General features: G+C 38.4%; 1 long non-coding RNA gene across 1 annotated transcript; it reads left to right on the top strand.

Moving 5' to 3' along the window:
• Positions 1–187: 187 nt before the first annotated feature.
• LOC134737258 (uncharacterized) lies at positions 188–19299 on the top strand. The gene is made up of 2 exons (XR_010121958.1): positions 188–366; positions 18640–19299. It is a non-coding gene; the product is annotated as an uncharacterized lncRNA (long non-coding RNA).
• Positions 19300–19640: the final 341 nt, after the last annotated feature.

The following is a 19640-nucleotide window of genomic DNA, read 5'->3' on the forward strand; positions in this document are numbered from 1 at the left end:
ATTGACCTAGAAAGCTAGCTGCTCTTAAAAATATAAAGCCTTCATTCAATCAAATTTTACTGTATGCTCGTATTTAGGCCAGTGTGGGTGTTCCAGGTCATGAACTGCTGCTAGGATACTTTTCTTCACCAAGGACTAAGTCTCTTCTATCTTGCGCCTTCCCCAATTTTAGATTCCCAGAATTGTCTCCATTCAACCTCTGGATGGAAAAAGAGAGATCAATGTGAGAGGTCACTATAGAGCAGACCTGGAAGTGCATCCCGACTGCTCACTTTCCTCTGGACATGCCTGTCACGGGACCCACCACATGGCCCTACCTAACTGCATGTGGGGCTGGGAGACGTAGTCAAGCTCTGTATCTGGAAGGTAAAGAGAAGAGTTGGGTCAAAAATCTGACCATCTTTGACATAAAAATTTTAATTTCAGGGTGTGAAACCCTATGCTGCACCTTGATGTTTTTCTACAATTTCAAATCTATAGTTCATCAATCTCGTGTGAACTCATGGTGTGAGCTAAAACTATTAGTCAATTATTTGGACATGTTTTCTACATATTTTCCAACATTGATCTTATTTCAAAATGTGTGTGCATAAGGGAATGATTAAGTATCCAAAGTCGAGGTGGAAGAATGAATACTTTACTTTCTATTTGTCCTTTAAGTTATGTGCTTCAAAGCACGTAGTAAATGAGGAGAATTCCACAGCTCCCAACTTCGATTTGGGGAATTCACTGGCTGCCTATTACGTAAGCCCCAAAGTGCAAAATTCTCCCACATGCAAACATTTCTGATAATAACTTGAGATAATATCCTATGATAGAAAACCCTGACATCTGAGGAGGCAGTGGACAAGTGATTCTTTTTTCTTTGTCGTTCTGGCAAGGACAACAACTCTGAGCACTATAATTATAATTGAGACTTCCCCTTAACAAAATCCACAAGCAATAAGAGTAATGAAAAGACACTAGGGAAGGAAAGATAATGAAAGAGCCCACACACAAAGCTCAGAGAATGTCCTTGGCAAAAGAATGTGAGTAGGAGATTAAGAAGTGCTCGAGAACAAAATAAAAAGGTAATACAATTAATTCTATGCTGGGGCAGCTGTTTTTGCTATTAAGAAAATTGAAGAAGATGTACTTAGCCCTTGGAATAGCACTTCAAATGTATGAGAGGAAGGACCCTGAGGGAGCTGAAGGCTCCATGCACTCAATTTTCAATACATGAGTGAGCACATGAATGAAGCAAGACCAGGGATGAGGGAGGCATGCTGTGCCAGCTAGTTTGTCAGGGTCCTTTAATGTTTCAGGACGTTCTGGAATATGGTCAACATAGTGGTGAGAACAGGGTGCAGACACTGTAAGTATGGGAGGATCAAAGGATCGATATCCTCAAAAAGGCCCCCTCAGTGAAGTCATATAGCAATGTCCCATTTTCACCTGGAGTGGTGTTAAGCCCAAGACTGAGATAAGGGTGATGGCAGTAAAGCAGGCCCTAGAATGCAGTTACCAGATGAAATAAAGGACACAATTTAAATGTGAATTTCAGATAAACAATATTTTTTACTGTCTCCAACATTTTATGGAGCAACCTAATACTAAAAAAAAATCTATGTATGCATATATGTGTGTGTGTATATACACACATATATATACTTTACAAATATATATATAAAGTATACATATACTTTTTATATATATACATATATACACTTTACAAATATATATATATATTACAAAATAAATACAAGTATACATATATGCTTTATATTTATATGTATTTATTCTTGCTTATACAAATTTTCAATTTGGGGGGAAGCTGGTATTTATATTTGCTAAATCTGGAAATACTAAACTAGAAGATCTAAAGATTATACCATGTCTTTGAAAAGACCTTTGAGTTTATAGCCAAAGCCCAAAGCCCAGTATCAACATTTTTTCATAGGCTCTCACGCCTGAGTAATAAGAAGCATCTCATGACTTACACTCAGGCACACAAAGTCACCTGAAGCATACGTAGTTGTTTAGGTCAAGGTCTTTGCTCCATAATGCAGCATCCTCCCTTTTTGGAGCTCTGAACTGTTAGCATAGCGGGCACTGCAGGAGTTACTAGGTGATATGATTTGGCTCTGTGTCCCCACCCAAATCTCCTCTCAAATTGTAATCCCCATGTATTGGAGGAGGGGCCTAGTGGGAGATGATTGGATCATGGGGTTGGATTTCTACCTTGCTCTTCTTGTGATAGGTGAATTTTCACAAGAGCTGATGGTTTTAAAGTCTGACATTATCCCACCCCACCCCCCACTTCTCTCTCTCTCTCTCTCTCTCCTCTCTCTCTCTCTCCTGCTGCCATGTGAAGAAAGTCCTTGCTTCCCCTTTTGCTTTTTGCCATAATTGCAAGTTTCCTGAGGCCTTTCCAGCCATATGGAACCATGAATCAATTAAACCTTTTTTCTTCATAAAATAGCCAGTTTCAGGTGCTTCTTTATAACAGTGTGAAGCCAGACCAATATAGAAAATTGGTACCAGGAGCTGAGACACTGCTATAAAGATATCCTGAAAATGTGAAAGTAACTTTGGAACTGAATGATTGGCAGAGGTTGAAACAGTTTGAAGGGCTCAGAAGAAGACAAGAAGATGTGGGAAAGTTTGGAACTTCCTATAGACTTGTTGAATGGTTTTGACTAAAATGCTGATAGTGATATGGACAATGAAGTCCAGGCTGAGGTGGTTTCAGGTGGAAATGAGGAATTTATTTGGAACTGGAGAAAAGGTCACTCTTGCTATGCCTTAGCAAGGAGACTGGTGGCATTTTGCCCCTGCCCTAAAGATCTTTGGAACTTAAAACTTGAGAGAGATGATTTAGGGAACCTGGCAGAATAAATTTATAAGCAGCAAAGCATTCAAGACATGACCTGGATTTTTCTAAAAGCATACAGTCATGTGCATTCACAAGCATTCACAAAAAGATAGTCTGACATTGGAATTTATGTTTAAAAGGCAAGCAAAGTGTAAAAGTTTGGAAAATTTACATCCTGACCATGTGGTAGAAAAGAAAAACCGATTTCCTCGGGAAAAATTCAAGCTGCCTGCTGCAGAAATTTGCATAAGTAAAGAGAAACTGAATGTTAATAGCCAAGACAATGGGGAAAATGTCTCCAGAGCATTTCAGAGATCTACTTGGCAGCCTATCCCACCATAGGCCTAGAGGCCTAGGAGGGATAAATGGCTTCATGGACTGGGCCCAGGGCTCTGCTGCTCTCTGTAGCTTTGGGACATGGCACCCTGCATCCCAGCTGCAGCCATGGCTGAAAGGGCCAAGGTACAGCTTGGGCTATTGCTTTAGTTTGGAAGCTTCCACTGCCAAGGCTTGGGGCTTGCACCCTCTGAAGCAGTGCTCCTTTCAACACCACATGGTGTTAAGCTTGCAGGTGTGCAAAAGACAAGAGTTGAGCTTTGGGAGCATCCATCTAGATTTTAGAGCATGTATGGAAATGCCTGGATGTCCAGGCAGAAGTCTGCTACAGGGATAGAGCCCTTGTGGGTAACCTCTACTATGGCAGTGCAGAAGGAAAATATAGGGTTGACACCCCCACCACAGAGTCCCCACTGGGGCACTGCCTAGTGGAGCTGCAAGAAGACAGCCACCATCCTCCAGACCCCATTAAGGTAAATCCACTGACAGCTTGCCCCATGCACCTGGAAAGGCTGCAGACACTTAATGACAGCCCATGAAAGCAGCCAAAGGGGGCTGTACCCTGCAAAGACATGGTGGGGGAGCTGCCCAAGGCTTTGGGAGCCCACCCTTTGCATCAGCTTGCCTTGGATGTGAGACATTGAGTCAAAGAAGATTATTTCAGAGCTTTAAGATTTAATGACTCTCCCACTGGGTTTCAGACTTGCATGGGGTCTGTGCCCCCTTTGTTTCTGCCAATTTCTCCCATTTGGAACAGGAACATTTACCCAATGCCTGCACCCCCACTGTATCTTGGGAGTAACTAACTCAATTTTTATTTTACAGGCTCATAGGCAGAAGAGACTTGTCTTGGCTCAGATGAGATTTTGGACTTGGACTTTTGAGTTAATACTGGAATGAGTTAAGACTTTGAGGGACTTTTGGGAAGGGATGATTGGTTTTGAAATGTGAAAAGGGCATGAGATCTGGGAGAGGCCAAGGGCAGAATGGTATGGTTTGGCTTGCGTCCCTACCCAAATCTCATCTTGAATTGAAATCCCCACAAGTTGGAGGAGAGGCCTGATGAGAGATGTCTGGATCATAGGGGCAGATTTCTCACTAGCTGTTCTTGTGATAGTGACTGAGTTCTCACAAGATCTGATGGCTTTAAAGTGACACTTCCGCCCTCACTCTGTCTCTCTCTCCTGCTGCCATGTGAAGAAGGTCCTTGCTTCCTCTTCACCTTCTATCAGGATTATAAATGTCCTGTCACCTCCACAGCCATGCAGAACTGTGAGTCAATTAAACCTTTTTTTCCTCATAAATTACCCAGTTTCAAGTAGTTTTTTTTTATAGCAGTGTAAAAACGGACTAATACACTGGGCATGGTTGCAGCCCTTTCCAACCAGTAAAAAACCATAAAATCTCCTGAGAGGAGTAACCCAGGAGTAAAAAGGCAAAGAATCCTAAAAGAAGGAACCAATTTTATTTGGTATTGTACTGTTGTTGTTTCTTAGAGGAAATAAAAGTTACCCCTTGAAATTGAAAGTATCTCTCTTATAAAACTATCTTGGTAGCTCTATAGTGTTCGTGACCCAGTGGAGCTCCAAGCATATCTGTGGAAGATAATTCTTCACAGACACTGTGGGATTTCATTGCTGCTTTTGGGTTGTGACTCAGCTCCTTTGGTAAATATAGCCCATTACATACTTTCTCCAAGAGCTGAATTATAGGAATTCAATTTTTGAAATCACAAAACATTTTGTCACATAAATTAACCCAAAGGCTTTAAATTATATCATTTCTTGATGGATCACTTATATTTCTATTTTCTTGATTTCTTACTGGATTTTAAAAATAGTCCCCTTTGGTCTTTCACGTGATCTTATTTAAGCCCCTTTCCCCTAGTGTGACTTTCTTTACAATAAAGTTATTGGGTAAAACTCATTAATTCATTGACAGAAGGTATTGAACTCCTGGGTGTTTGAACAGATATACAACAGTTGAGTTGAAGAGAAAAAATTGGAGGGAAAATAAGTGGTTCTTTGTTTGCAGAGATACAGTAGGACAACTGCATAGCTTGTCTCTGTTGGTCATGGAACTAATCATGAAGAGGATAATGAGAACTAGAGTCTAAAGGGAGAGATTTGGAGACAGATGAGAGAATAAGGCTTCTCATCCAATTAGCTGTGGTCAGACTAAAAGTGGTACAAAGACAAACTAACATTACAAACACCTTGACTTCATTTAGATATGGTTCCAACAATGTATCTATATACTGTACAAAAAGCAAAATCTATTCACATTTCTACATATTGATTTACATATTGTGGTAGCTGCTGTTAATGGCCAACAAAAATCTCTTCAGCAAATATCACCCTATAACTTCGCATTGTGTCCTAGTATAACCACTTACAACTTTCTACTTGCATGCTTTCTTTTACACTGGACCAGGCAGTCAGGACATGCTAGGGAGTAAAACTCCTGAGACAGTCTTCAGCTGGTACTAACAAGTTAAGATAATTTTGAAGTATTTTTATAAGGTCTCCCACAGGTTGCAACAGGACCAAGTGTCTGTTCCCTACAGCAAAATCTGCTCAAGAAAATAGTGCCGGCCGGGCACGGTGGCTCACGCCTGTAATCCCAGCACTTTGGGAGGCCGAGGCGGGTGGATCATGATGTCAGGAGATCAAGACCATCCTGGCTAACATGGTGAAAACCCGTCTCTACTAAAGGCACAAAAAATTAGCCAGGCGTGGTGGTGGGCACCTGTGGTCCCCACTACTCGGGAGGCTGAGGCAGGAGAATGGCATGGACCCAGAAGGCAGAGCTTGCAGTGAGCAGAGACCATGCCACTGCACTCCAGCCTGGGTGGCAGAGCAAGACTCCGTCTCAAAAAAAAAAAAACAAAACCAGAAAATAGTGACTGCATGGGCTTTCTCCTCTACTTAGTATCACTGTTAGTTTGATGGAGGATTCTTTGTAGGTGAGAAGACATTTTTATCTTGCTGGTTTTAGAATTCTCTGTTTGTCTTTGAGTTTAGACAGTTTGAATATAATGCATCATATAGAAAACCATTTTGTATTATATCTCGTTGCTGGTATCAGAGCATCCTTTAGTTTAATATTTAAATTTCTTGCTAGACTTGGAAAGTTTCCATTTATTGTTTGATTATTATTTTTTTACTCTTTCATTATTTCTTTGGCCTCTGAGACCCCAATTAATTGAATAATTATTCAGTCTATGGTGTCCCATATGCCACATATGCTTTGTTCATTTTTAAAAAATACTTTTTCTCTATATTATTATTTGGCTGGTTTATTTAAAAAGACCTGCCTTGAAGTTCTGAGATTCTTTCTTCAGTTTAGTCTAGTGTATTGTTGAATCTTTGGAATGCATTTTGTATTTTATTCAATGAATTCTCTAGTTCTATAAATTCAGTTTGGTTCTTTTCTTATGATAGCTATCACTTTGGTGATTTTCTCATTCACATTTGGAATTATTTTTTCGGATTTATTTGTTGTGTTTTTCAGAATTCTGTTGTATTTCTCTGAGCTTATTTGGAATAAAAAAATTGAATCATTTTTCTAGAATTTTGTAATTATTTTTATTAAGATCTGTTGCGGAGAATTATTGTGTTCCTTTGGAGGTGTCGTATTTCCTGGCTTTTCCATGTTTCTTGTTTCCTTAGTTGATATCTACACATCTGGTATAACAGTTACTTCTTCAAGTTTTTAGAATTTGTTTTTGTAGGAGAGGACTTTCTCCTGAGGATGTATCTATTATGTTTTTTGGGCAGGGCAATCTGGCTTTGATTCTGAGTGTGTGCAAGAGTGTAGTCTCTGTATGCTTTATTTACCTGTAGACGTTTGTGTTATTTGCAATTTCCTTAGTGGCTTAGGATACAGTTATAAGTGGAAGTTGTGGTAAAGTTGAGTGGAGATTAACCTGCCAGGTAGACCAGACTTAGATCTCTAATGGTGGCAGTAGTGAGCTGAGCATGCCTATCTTTAGGCCTTAGGGTGGTGTATGCTGGCACCTGTGTTAGTAGGTACAGTCAGGATGATTCTTGACCCTCCAGGTGACTTACTTAGATGCTGGTAGTAGCATAGTAGCATCAGTGAGCTTGGTGGGTAGATGGGCTCTCAGGCTCTGAGAAGCTGGCAATGGCAGTGGCAAGATGACCTTCTGGTTCTTAAGTGGTATGCACTGGTGTTGGCAATGGCTGTGATGGACCGCATGGACCAGTCTCTAGTTCCACATGTGGCATAAGCAGGTAGGTGCCAGTTGAGATGGTAGTGGCTGGGTGCTTAGGTCCAACATCAGGCCCCTTGGTAGAGGTTTAGAAGCCAACACTGGTGGACAGGACTGTGTGATCCCTTGGTTCCTGGACTGTGCGCTTTGGTCTGGGGGTTAGGGGTAAAGGCAGGCCAGAAGGCCTTGTCCTCAGGCCCCTGATGATGTGTGCAACGGCCAGCAAGGGCAGGGTAATCCCCAGGCTACCTGCGGAATTCTTGGGTTGGGGGCTTCGGTGGCCATGCTGCTGTTCTGCCACTGTAAAGAGCAGAGGTACTGGCCGGTAGAGGATGCACACACCGCTCATGCCTCAGCTTTGGTAAGTGGCACACTTTGGGCCTGATATAGTAGCTGGTGCCTTGGAAATGTCTTAGCTCTGAAAGTTGTAGCACATGATCATTCGTATCTCAGCCCTTAAGGTAAGAGTCCATGCTTCTCTTGTCCCTCAACCTCAGAGTCAGTGGGCTATAGGAGATTATACATCTGTTGGCGTTGGGCTTTAAAATGGTGCCTTGCTGCAGCTGCTTATGTCTCAGGGAGTGTGTAGGGCCTGCAAATCCTGTCTCTTGGAGCAGTCCCCTCACACAATTGTTTGGAAGTTCCCTATGTTAGGGAACTTCCCAATACTTGGGAAATACACTTAATTTAATTAATTTCAGCGCCAGTGAGGGTCAAAGAACTCTCCTGTTGCTAGAATTGCAGCTGTCCATGGTGAGAATGTGGACCACTGGGGTCTCTCACTCACTTTTTCCTTGTATTAGGGAGTCTCTCAAGGCTTCCAGCCAATCCCAGATGAGCAGGCAGCCTGTCTTCCTTCTCCTTATTTGCTTTGGGTATTGCCTTCGACTTTATGTTAAATTTCAGTGTTCTCTCTTAGATGATCTATCTGAAGTGGAATTATCTACCCTCTATTTTGGTTCCTTTTAGTGGACAAGGTTTTCATCACCCAAATAGTCTTACTCACAACCTCCTTAGATGTGTTAATTAATTATAGCATCATCTACCTCTTTTCCTATTGTGGAAACTGTAATGTCATCTGCCTTGTTTGGTTAAGGCTCTCATGAGGAAATCATCATTCCCTATCAGCTGTTTTTTTCAATTCAATCCCCAGACAGTAGGTAAATTTAATATACCCTACTGTATTACATGTTAGAGTTTTGGCTTCAGCTTCAGTAAGCACTTCTACACTGCTGAGCTGGATGGAGTCACACTTTAGCCCCCTAGTGAATGACAACTATGAAATCCTATTTTCCAAACCTCCTTGTCTACATTCTACCTAATTTCTTTGTGGTGCTTTAAGGAATAGGGCAAAAATTGCCTCTTTCCAAGCCACAGAGAGTCTCAGGTCCATCTGGCTGCAGTTGTCCTGCAGAAAAAAAAAAAAAAAGAATTCAAGTTTGTTCAGAAGTAAGTGATTACCATTACAGAGAGCCACATGGTAAAGCAACATTTATAAACACACACACACACACACACACATATGTGTGTGTGTGTGTGTGTGTGTGTGTTTTACATCTGAAATATATTACTGAGTATGAACTAACTGGGCATGTCAGCTACTTCACTAAAATCTTTAGGACTAACAAAATTTCTTCTCCTTAACCTTGGAAGGAAGTGAGAATGGGGAGGGTAAAGCAGTTCCTTGTTTTTACCAGAGATTGATGTGGTAATGATTTATTTTTGTTTTAATCTTATCATTACAGCCAAAGTCACCAAAACATGAATGTGAAAACATTGTCTTTAAAGGCAGTGAGTAAGGTTTATTCATCGCCCTATCACATAGACAGCTATTAGAGAAAAGAGGAATGAGTAAATAATTGCTTAAATAACTGTGCTCAGTTCTAATTGCCATTGGACATCTGGACCATCTCCAGAGGAAATCAAGCAGCTACTGAATGGTCTAGAAACAGAGAGAGATGATAGACCTAAGGATGTTTAGCTTGGGAAAGACAAGGCACAGGGGAGACACAAGAGCTATCATCAGATATTTTAAAGACTGTTGTGTATAAAAAGAATTAGCCTTATCTTGAGAACAAGAGTCAATATGAGACAGTCAATATGAGAGCTAATATGAGAGAAGGCAGATTATAATGTTATTTATAACTTCAGCAAATAATTATTTTTAACTGTCACATAGGCATGCATGTATGAAGTTGTCAATATTAATAAGATGAGATATTTGTCATTATAGACCCTTTAACATAAAGTTGAAGATAGACAAATAAATTAGTCGAAAAAATTAATAATTAAAAAGTATAGAATCTTTGAAGTTTAGTCCAGACTATTATTAAGTTGGTAAAAATGCAAACACATATCTTTCACTTATTCCAAGCACACACTCTTGAGTATCTTGATATATTGAGCCCCTTTTATTGAGTAATGCCCAGTACTATTCCTATGATGATATAAAGATATAACTTTATAGTCCTTGCCTTTAAAGATGAACACAGCCAGGAAGGTAAGACATATGTGCATTAAATGGGAAGTCTCATATGCAAGTGATATATTTATCAGAAATATATTTAGGATTACATATAAAATGTTTGTGGTCCTAAGTGTCCAAAAAAACGAGAGACTCACTATGGTCAAAAAATTGAGAGACACTTCACAGAGGAGCTAGGAGTCAGGCTTGACTTCAGGGTAGAGTGAGGTTTATTAGATGGAGAGAAGAGAGAAGGTGCTGTAACTAGCAGAATCCCAACAGGACCATAATGCCAGAAGTCCTCATGAAACAATCTGTGATTCGTGGAAATAATCAGACACAATGAATGCTGCCCCTGGAAGAATTGGCATGCCAGGCCATTGAAGCCTATTGACTACTTAGCCAAGTTTCTGTGCCCACTTTGTGAGGTCTCAAGCAACACAGAATGGTGGTTAAGATTGTTATGAGTACAGAAGGGAGAGTAAGCACACAAGCCACCACCCACAGTAAAAAATGTGTGTGTGAGTGTGTGTGTGTGCAGCTGTATACAATTTTGTAAATGCATATACACATATGTGTACATATGCATCATATAATAAAAATACAAATATATATAATGATATACAATTTAGATATATTTGTATATGGAATAATTATATACTGATATAACACTCTCTTATTATAGTTCTAGCTATAGGTTATAAGAAGTTGTTCATCTTGATGTAATCAAGAGAACTGAAATTGCTAAAGAATTTTGGAGAGGAATATTGACTATCACCTATAGCATTTTATACTGGGAATGTGTTCTGTCACAACACATGCCAGATTATGTCTGCTTCTTGGGTAAATGATAATTTTGTTATCTTTTTGCTTATTTCTATTTTCTATCATTCTACAATAAACATTGTTATTAATGAAATAAATAAGAAAATATGTATTTATAAGAAATATATTGCATAATGTTGTATAGTGTGTAAAAAATTTCAATACATACTCATTTATTTAAATTGTACAACATTCACAGCATTTGTCCAAGGGGAAATTCGGTATTGGTTATCTGGCTGACCTGCCACGGCCACAGATCTAGTAGGCATCAGACTAAAAAGGCAACTACCCACAGCCTGTAAAAGAATCTGGCTCACCTCTGTTGTGCCATTTTCAATGAACAGAGAATCAGCTCTGCCAGCCAGACCGTCAGAGTGGAGTGGGGTGGATTTTCCTCTCCGGGTGACTCCACAGCTGCCCTTGCTGTGACAATCTGATAACCTTCTTTCTCTATAAGTGCAGAGAGTAGCAGAAACATGCAGGATCAGATAGGAGAAAATGGATTTTGACAAGGCATTTTCAGGTTTTCAAAAGGCAGGTCTTCATCCTGGCCCGATGTTTCATCTGGATTTGTAATCTCCCCATTATGAGAAAATCAAAAGAGGTCATTTGGAGAGGTTTTATCTTCTTCTTCTGTAAAGTCCTTATGAAACATTTATGAGTTTTCTGACGATATCAAACCAAGCTTTCTTTGCCATTCTTCCTTCCAAAGCTATGCCCTTCAGAGGTTCCCGGCTTATTCCAGTTGATAGTGAATATGACCTACACTGTCTTTTGAGATTAACTCATTAATGATGAAGGTTTCCCCTTCTGCAAATCTCTCAATCTCTACCACTCCTAACTTTCTGAAATAACTAGTGCTGAATTTATCAAGTGCAGCTGCTTAATTTTAGAGGTTAATTATCTACAGCAATTGTTTACTTTGCAATTAACCCTAAATATGAGATAGCATGCAAACACTGAAATAAAAATTGGGTTTTTTATTGGATTAAAATTAGATTTTCTCTCTTACTAGTTGCATGTTCTTGAACATGACTCAAGATTTCTTAGTCTCAGTTTCTTCATCTGCATGCTCTAGGTAGAATTAAAGCTTACAGACTTCTGCTGTAGGAAAGAAAATTTTTGCAAGTATTTTGTTAATATGTATGAGCTACTTAAATATGAAAAAATCAATATTAGTAACTTAATTTTTCAAATATTTATTATCTACCACATGCCAGAGCCCTTGCATCTGTAGTGTGATCATTCCATGGATGAATATGGTTACAAATACTTAAGATCTCTGAAAGAAAACACAAGAACAAACTATTAAATTCAAATAAGTCAGAAGTATAAACACCAATAGAAAACTGTTGATAGATCAATATAATAAGAAAGAAAAATAATTTAAAAATTAATTGAACATCTATGCACAAAAATTTAAAATATTGTTTCAATTCTTTCTTATAATCATTCAGCTTGGCAGATCGCATTATTTTACTGTTACTAACAGAAAAAAGAAGTGATGTTAGGGAATATTAACCTGTCAAAGGTGTAGGAATAGAATTTTAGTAAGTTATATGCAACTGCAAACATATTTTTTCTATTTTTTCCTACCACACTATATTCTTTATTTTGTTCGCCTGTTTTGTGTAATATGACACCATAAAAAAATCTTTCTTTCTCTTTCTCTCTCAAATACACACACATAATACATATATTTTATATATTATAAATATATACACACAATATCATATAATGTTATATTCATAAAGGCTCTATGTGTGTATACACACATACTTATATTAAGACACAATTAATATAATTAATATAAATAAAATATACATAAAAGACATAAGTAAAGATTCACAAAATAAAACTGAAAACAAATTGTGCTCAATTAAATTTAAATTCAACTCCATAATAAATTAAATTCTTTTTTTTTGAGACAGAGTCTAGCTCTGTCTCCCAGACTGATAAATTAAATAAATTCTTAACATACTACAATAGCTTCCTTCAAAATTAACTTACTTTTAATTTCAAAACACCGTGCATTTTGCTTAACAGTTTTCTGTTTTGTCTGTGTGTGTGTGTTAACTGTTCACATTCATATTAAAATCTGAGATTCCCACGAGAAACAAAAAGCAGAAAGTTGTATGCTTGCTGTTTTCATAAGAAGTGTATAAAATTGAAGCTATTTAAGTTTTGAACAGTGTACTAAGTTTACTGTAAACAATCATGAAGACTTAATGTAAGAACTATAAGAAAACAGTAATTTAATAGTGCTAAGTTTTGAAGTACCAACTAAATCTTAGCTAAACCCTGTTGTAAAGAAGCTTCTGTAGTAAGTGTCTTTTCACAAACTTTTCATTACCCAGTCTCCAGATTCCAGAAGTCTATATCTTCTTCTTTCAAACCCGGACGGACTCTCATGACTGACTTGGCCAAAACAGTATGAAAGACATCCAACTCTAGGTCAAAATATTCTGTGCGCTTCTCCCTAGGTATTTTTCTTTGGGCAGGCAGGTGCCAGAGAAGATGGGAGAATGACTGACTCCTAAAACACTAGCCACCATGTTGTGAGAAATCTCCAGACGTCTTTAGAGGAGGTGACATGGAAAAGAAACAATACACAAGCCACATTCTCAGCTGGGCTGCTGGGCAATAACCAGCACCAACTTGCTTAGCCTTGCGAGGTCGTCATCTTGAAAGTGGATCCTTTACCCTCCAGTTAAGTGCCCAGGCTGATGCTGTGTGGAGGAGCGACAAGTTTTCCCCACTACACCCCACCTAAATTGCAGATGGATTTATAGGCAAACTAAGGAGTCATTGGTGCTTTAAGCCACTAAATTTTGAGATGGATTGTTACATAATAGTAGCTGACTTATTCACTTCCTAAGAGAAATGCTCTACAGAGACTCAAAGTCTATAGACCAAAGTCTACAGCGAATATAGCATGATCAATTTTCTTTTATTTACTAATTTTTGTATTACTGGTGTTTTCTAAACCGAGGTTTTCAAAACAGGGATTAAGTGTGTTCTTGTTTCATCCCCTGGTTACAGCACTGTACATTGGAGTTTTTTTTTCAGTACGTATGTTCAAAGACTGACATAAGTTCACCCTTGCCAAATTATGTACTGGGAAACATGAGTTCAGAAAAAAGATGATGAGTTCTTAAGGAACAAAGGTTCAGTTCTCTACTAGATTTAGGCAAGACGTGGAGCACCAAAACACTTATTTGATATAGGTAATCTATGAGAAGTCTTACAGGACAGGACTTTTAAATTTTGTTTAATACTTAAGCAAATATTTTGATCAACAAATTTTACTTTTATTATTCGCTTTTACAAATGATATTATTATATAGTTGTTTTACAACAAACTACACATATATGAGTTTTGCAATTTGGTAAGTTTTATTATATTCATGCACCTGTGTGACTACAATCACCATCAGTATAATGAATCTATCACCCCCAAAGCTTTCTCATGTGTAATCCTGTATAATCAATCCCTTTTGTAATTAAAATTCCTCTCTCCCACCTGTTACCAGCACCTATCTAGGCAACCACTGCTCTGCTTCTTTCACTATTGTAAAAATGAAACCAACTGATGTGGTGAGCGTCTGGGCATGATGCACTGAGGACATAACATTATCTCTGTTGTATTATTGACAAAAATATTTAACTGAATATAATTATAAGAAAAAATTAGATAAAATTTAGAAGATGGGTAGTTCTACATGACAGATGTCCTGGACTTTTCAAAAATAGTAATATAATGAAAGACCAAAAAAGATGAGAACACTATTTTAAAACTATTTTAAAGAAGATTAAAGTTATATGGTAACCAGCTACCAAACAGGATAGTTGTTTGAATTTTGAAATAAAAAATAAAAATAAAAAATTTGAACAGTTAAGAACATTTGAATATGAATTATCTTCTAGGTAGTATTATTGCTTCAATGTAAAATTTCTTATGCATATGAGTGATTATGTGGAGAATATCCTTGAGTCCCAGAGATGAGCTCTGAAATATTCAGGAATGAATGTCATGACATCAGAAAGTTTTTTTTCAAATCAAGAGGCAAAGACAGTAAAATGTTAAAATTGACAGATATAGATAAATTTTGAGGGGATATTTGTTGTATTAAATTGTCTATAGGTGGAGATATTTTAAAATAAAAAGTAATTAAAAAGCTGTTATTTATCAGTAGTCTTAGTTGAAAGCAACTGAGACCTAATCTAGCTAATTAAAGCAGAAAATAAGTTATTAGAAGTTATTGGGTAGTTCATAGAAGCTCCAAGAAGGCCAGATAGTTAGGTGTAGAACTTCATCACCAGAAACAATGCCAGTGAGCTCATTTCATGAAGATAGCGTCACTGATTATCCTGGGAATGGACAGTGCTGCTGACACTACACCTGAGCAAGGACAGAGCAGCTCAATCCACCACCCCTGTGCCCATAGGAAGAAGCTGCTCTCTTTTTTTTGCCAGAAAGGATTATGCAGAGTTTCCAGGTTCTGAGACAAAGTCCAACTTACATCCAAATGATAGGCTAAGCTTTATCATAGGTTCCCAGGAGCCGAAGAAATCTGAAATATGACTTCTTGCACAGTTAGAGGTGGTTTTCGCCTTGTGCTAAAACTCACAAAGTAAGACGGTCAATTAAGGAAGAAAGGGAGTTGGCATGCTGGACGGATGTCAAATGACAAAGGCCCAAATGACAATAACCTTCACCAGTAACTTCAGCGTGACCCTCAGGTAGCAGGAATCTAACTTAGGGTATGATTTTTGGAAAGTAAAAGATTAAACTGATCTTTGAGGTTTCTACATGGTACAGCACAGCTAACCGGGACAGGAAGCAAAATAGGAATTGGGACCTGGAAGCTTTTCAATGAATAGCGATTGATCTGCTTATTGGCCTGGAGAATGCCTTAGCCATGGATGATAAAAATAGACCTCAAATACCAAATAAAACTACAATGCACTATTGTACTAGGATTAGTGTTGGGATTGAGAACACCAATCTCCTGATTCTGGTTGTATCTTCTCTTGGTAGATGAGATGGACATTTTAGGACCAGGCTAATCTTCCAGGGTCTTTTATAGCTTCTTTGTATTTACCATAGAATAAACTCCCTTACCTCCCCTCACTCAACAGGGAGCCATCAGCACCTCCTGGAGTATCTGTCAGTCTCATGAGGTCTGTTTAAGGGTTCACCTTCACACAAAGCCTCATTGGCCTGGCAGCTACAATAGCTGAAGGAAGCGATTGCTCACCTGAAAGGGGTCAACATGGTGAAGCTTTTCCCACCCGCTGCAATGAGACTGGGCTTTTCCCTACAGGCTTTCCTCTTTCATCGCTTTGCAAATATCTCCTCTAATCCTGGTCTTTTAGGTATGTTTTCCATTATAATTGTAAGCTTTTTAATAAACCAGGGTATTTTGTCTTTTTCCTTTGCATCTCATGTTCCTCTACCATAGGAGGCACACAATAAATGTTTGTTGACAAAACACCACCAATGAAAACAAAACCACACTAAAACAAAATGTTATCTTTAACATGATTTTTCCATTCTTATTTAAAGTATAAAATGAATAGAAAATTTCCAGAGATTTCACCCAAAATTCTAGAGGTTGTATAATTCTAATAGATTGCTACTCTCATAAAGTCAGTTCAGCAAAGTTTCGTGTTCAGCCCATTATGAACAAAGCTGTTGTTGTAAATTGTATGTGCTTTATTTTATGTGTGAAAAACAACAAAGACTTGTCTTTCAAGATTACAAACTTATTTGGAAAAATATACTTGTCAAATACCATATTTATACTCAGCTTTTAATTAATGTCAGAAACTGTTTTAATACATAGTACCACGCATTCATGTGACCCTCATAACAATCATATGAGTTGATACTTTTATATTAATACCTTAATTTACTGATGAGAAAAATGAAACACACAGACATACACAGCTAGTAATCTAAGAATTCTAGCATTAGAAGCCAGGCAGTCTGACATCAAACTGGAAGAGAAAAAGAATATTAGAGAAAACTAAAGAAATCTGAGCAAAATATACATTTTAGTTAATAATAATGCATTGATATTGGTTCATTAGTTGTGCCAAATGTACCATGTGAGATGTTAGCAATTGGGGAAACTGGGTGTGGGGTATGTGAGAATTCTCCAAGCTATCTTTACAACTTTTCTGCAAATCTAAACTCTTCTTAAACAAAAAGTTTGCTCAAATACAAAAAAAGGAGAAAGCACTGAAAATAATAAACTTTCCAATAAAATTTATACAGGAAACATTATTTGAACCTGCATTATATAAATGCATTGAAAAATCCTTGAAGTATACATAGCTAAGAGTTTACCAGTGTTTAAGGAGGGGCTGCATATATTTCTATGTAATCTAACTATTTTATAATAAGAATGTTTTTTGTATGTCACATTTATTTTGGGCAATGCAAATAAGATGATAAAGGAATTTTGAAATGGGTCATATTTAAAATTTATAGAGAGGAGTAAGAGAAAAACATTCTGGATAGCAACAACATTATAAGGAACAGGTCAAATTTAAAATGTGACTTATTCAATGTCTGGAAAATGTGTAGCTATGAATTCTCTTTTTTATGCCTATAATTTGGTCATGTTCTATGAATGAATTTCCACTCCCATGAACTTTTACCATAAATTCAAACTGTCTCATATGAGGTCTATGTAATCGAAAATGCACCTGCTCTACTGAAATCCTGGGCAGGGTGGGGGGCAGGGCCATGGATATAATCAAGAAGCATCAGTCACCTCGGCCAATGGCAAGCAGCCTTGGATATGGAGTCAGTGTAAAAGCCCCTTCTGACAGATGTCTTTTTCAGACTCTTCATTTATATCTGAGAAGTCGCTGTAAAATTGGCATTTGAGCAATAACAAGACTTTGCAATTCTCTCTTTGGGATTGGAGATTCATGAATTATGCATGTCTATGCAGATTTTTCACCTGTGACAGGTGTAGTATGGGCAAATTCTCTAATATATTAAGAAAACCAGCCATGATACCAGTAACGGATGTAAATGAAATATTCCCATCAGTTAAGTCAGTTTATTTAACTATTTCACATCAGCATGTGTGGTGGGAGAATGCTGAGCATGGAAATAAGTTATTGATGAGAATCTTACAGATAGCAGCCCCTGATCATGTGGTTCTCAGTTAAAAGATGGACAGGTTGTTGCTTGCTTACTGCTTCATTTATGTATTTTTTTTTTTTGCTGAACCATACCACCTGAGCTGTGGCACATCCCGCATGAGAAACCAGATGGTTAGCTCTGCAGAGCATTTCTCTGAGAGATCAGACAGATGTCAAAAAAGGAATAAAAAAATTATCTGTAACCAGCACCCTCTCTGAATGCATTGGCAGGCAAGGGGTTATAACTTGATGTGTTTTGGATTTCAGGCATTTGGGTCTCCTAATTCCTCCTATTGAGGCTCCTCATTCTCTGTCATCACTTTAATCTGGCAAAGTCCTAAATAAATTATATTTAGGGAAATTAGATATTGCTTTTGGTACCGTAGTGAACTATGTATGCTAAAGATTAAGAAAATATTTTCACAGTAAGAGAACTCTGGACTGGGAAAATAGGAATCTCATTTCTTGCCAAGACTGTGGAATTGACCAGCCACATGCCTCCAGAGGGAAGTCACTTGACTTTGCTGTGTCCCACTTGCCTTATCTAAATGTAAAGCAATAGGACTTAGTTATATTCCAATAATGAAATGCCCCAAGCCTTTCCTCTGTTTACCAAAGAAATGTTGACTTCCAAGACAAACAATTTGAAATGAACTCTGCTTAAATGTTTGCTGCTCTTCATTTCAAATAGCTATACTCTGCAGTCCACAGGGATGACAACAATGCCTCATCTTTATAGTCTTACTGTTTCTCTTCCCTCAGGTTGTTCCTTTATTATTCCATGTGCTGTATCAGATCACACCACCAACAGACCTGAAGACGCAGCCAGTGTCCTCATCATTTTTCACACAAAAAAAGAAATCCACATACAGAAGGAACCACATCATGTGCTGCAATGCGGCTTCTTCTCCCTGCTCTCTCTCCTCCTCTCTACTTGGTGTTACGTCAGTGTGATTGCCCTTAGTGTCTTTTTGTCCTAAACCAAGAGGGCACCATCAGACTCTCCCATTGTGCAGTGGGCTTATCCTTAATGTCTGCTTGTCCTAACCCAAGCGTGCAGCATTTGACCTTCCTGCTGTGCAGTGTGCATGTCCTTCATGCCTGCTTGTCCTAACCCAGGAGGGCACCATCTGACCCTCTCACTGTGGAGTGTGCTTAGCCTTAATGTCTGCTTGTCCTAACCCAAGAGTGAACTATCTGACCCTCCCACTGTGCAGTGTGGTCTGTCTGTCCCACCCCTCTACCACATCTCTCATGGTTAGAGAAGCATCTTGCCTTTCTATCCCTTCTGTAATGGTTAGGCAAAGCAACAACAGCAACTACAACAGTGACAAACAACAACGAAGGTCCTCTGTCTTGGTTCAGTAGGGATGATTGCATAGAAATGGCCAGTTATTTATCTTGCTTATATTAAAAAACAAAGTGAATCCATGTGAATTTTTTTTTTTTTTAATTAGGCTGGGCGCAGTGGCTCATGCCTGTAATCCCAGCCCTTTGGGAGGCCAAGGTGGGTGGATCACCTGAGGTCAGGAGTTCGAGACTAGCCTGACCAATATGGTGAAACCTTAGTCTCTACTAAAATTACAAAAATTAGCTGAGTATGGTGGTGTGCACCTGTAGTCCCAGCTACTTGGGAGGCTGAGGCAGAAGAATTGCTTGAATCTGGGAGGCGGAGGTTGTGCCGAGCCGAGATCACACCACTGTACTCCAGCCTGGGTAACAGAGCGAGACTCTTCAAAATAAATAAATAAATAAATAAATAA

Source organism: Symphalangus syndactylus, chromosome 7 (assembly GCF_028878055.3).
Source record: "Symphalangus syndactylus isolate Jambi chromosome 7, NHGRI_mSymSyn1-v2.1_pri, whole genome shotgun sequence".
In the NCBI taxonomy this organism is placed as follows: Eukaryota; Metazoa; Chordata; class Mammalia; order Primates; family Hylobatidae; genus Symphalangus; species Symphalangus syndactylus.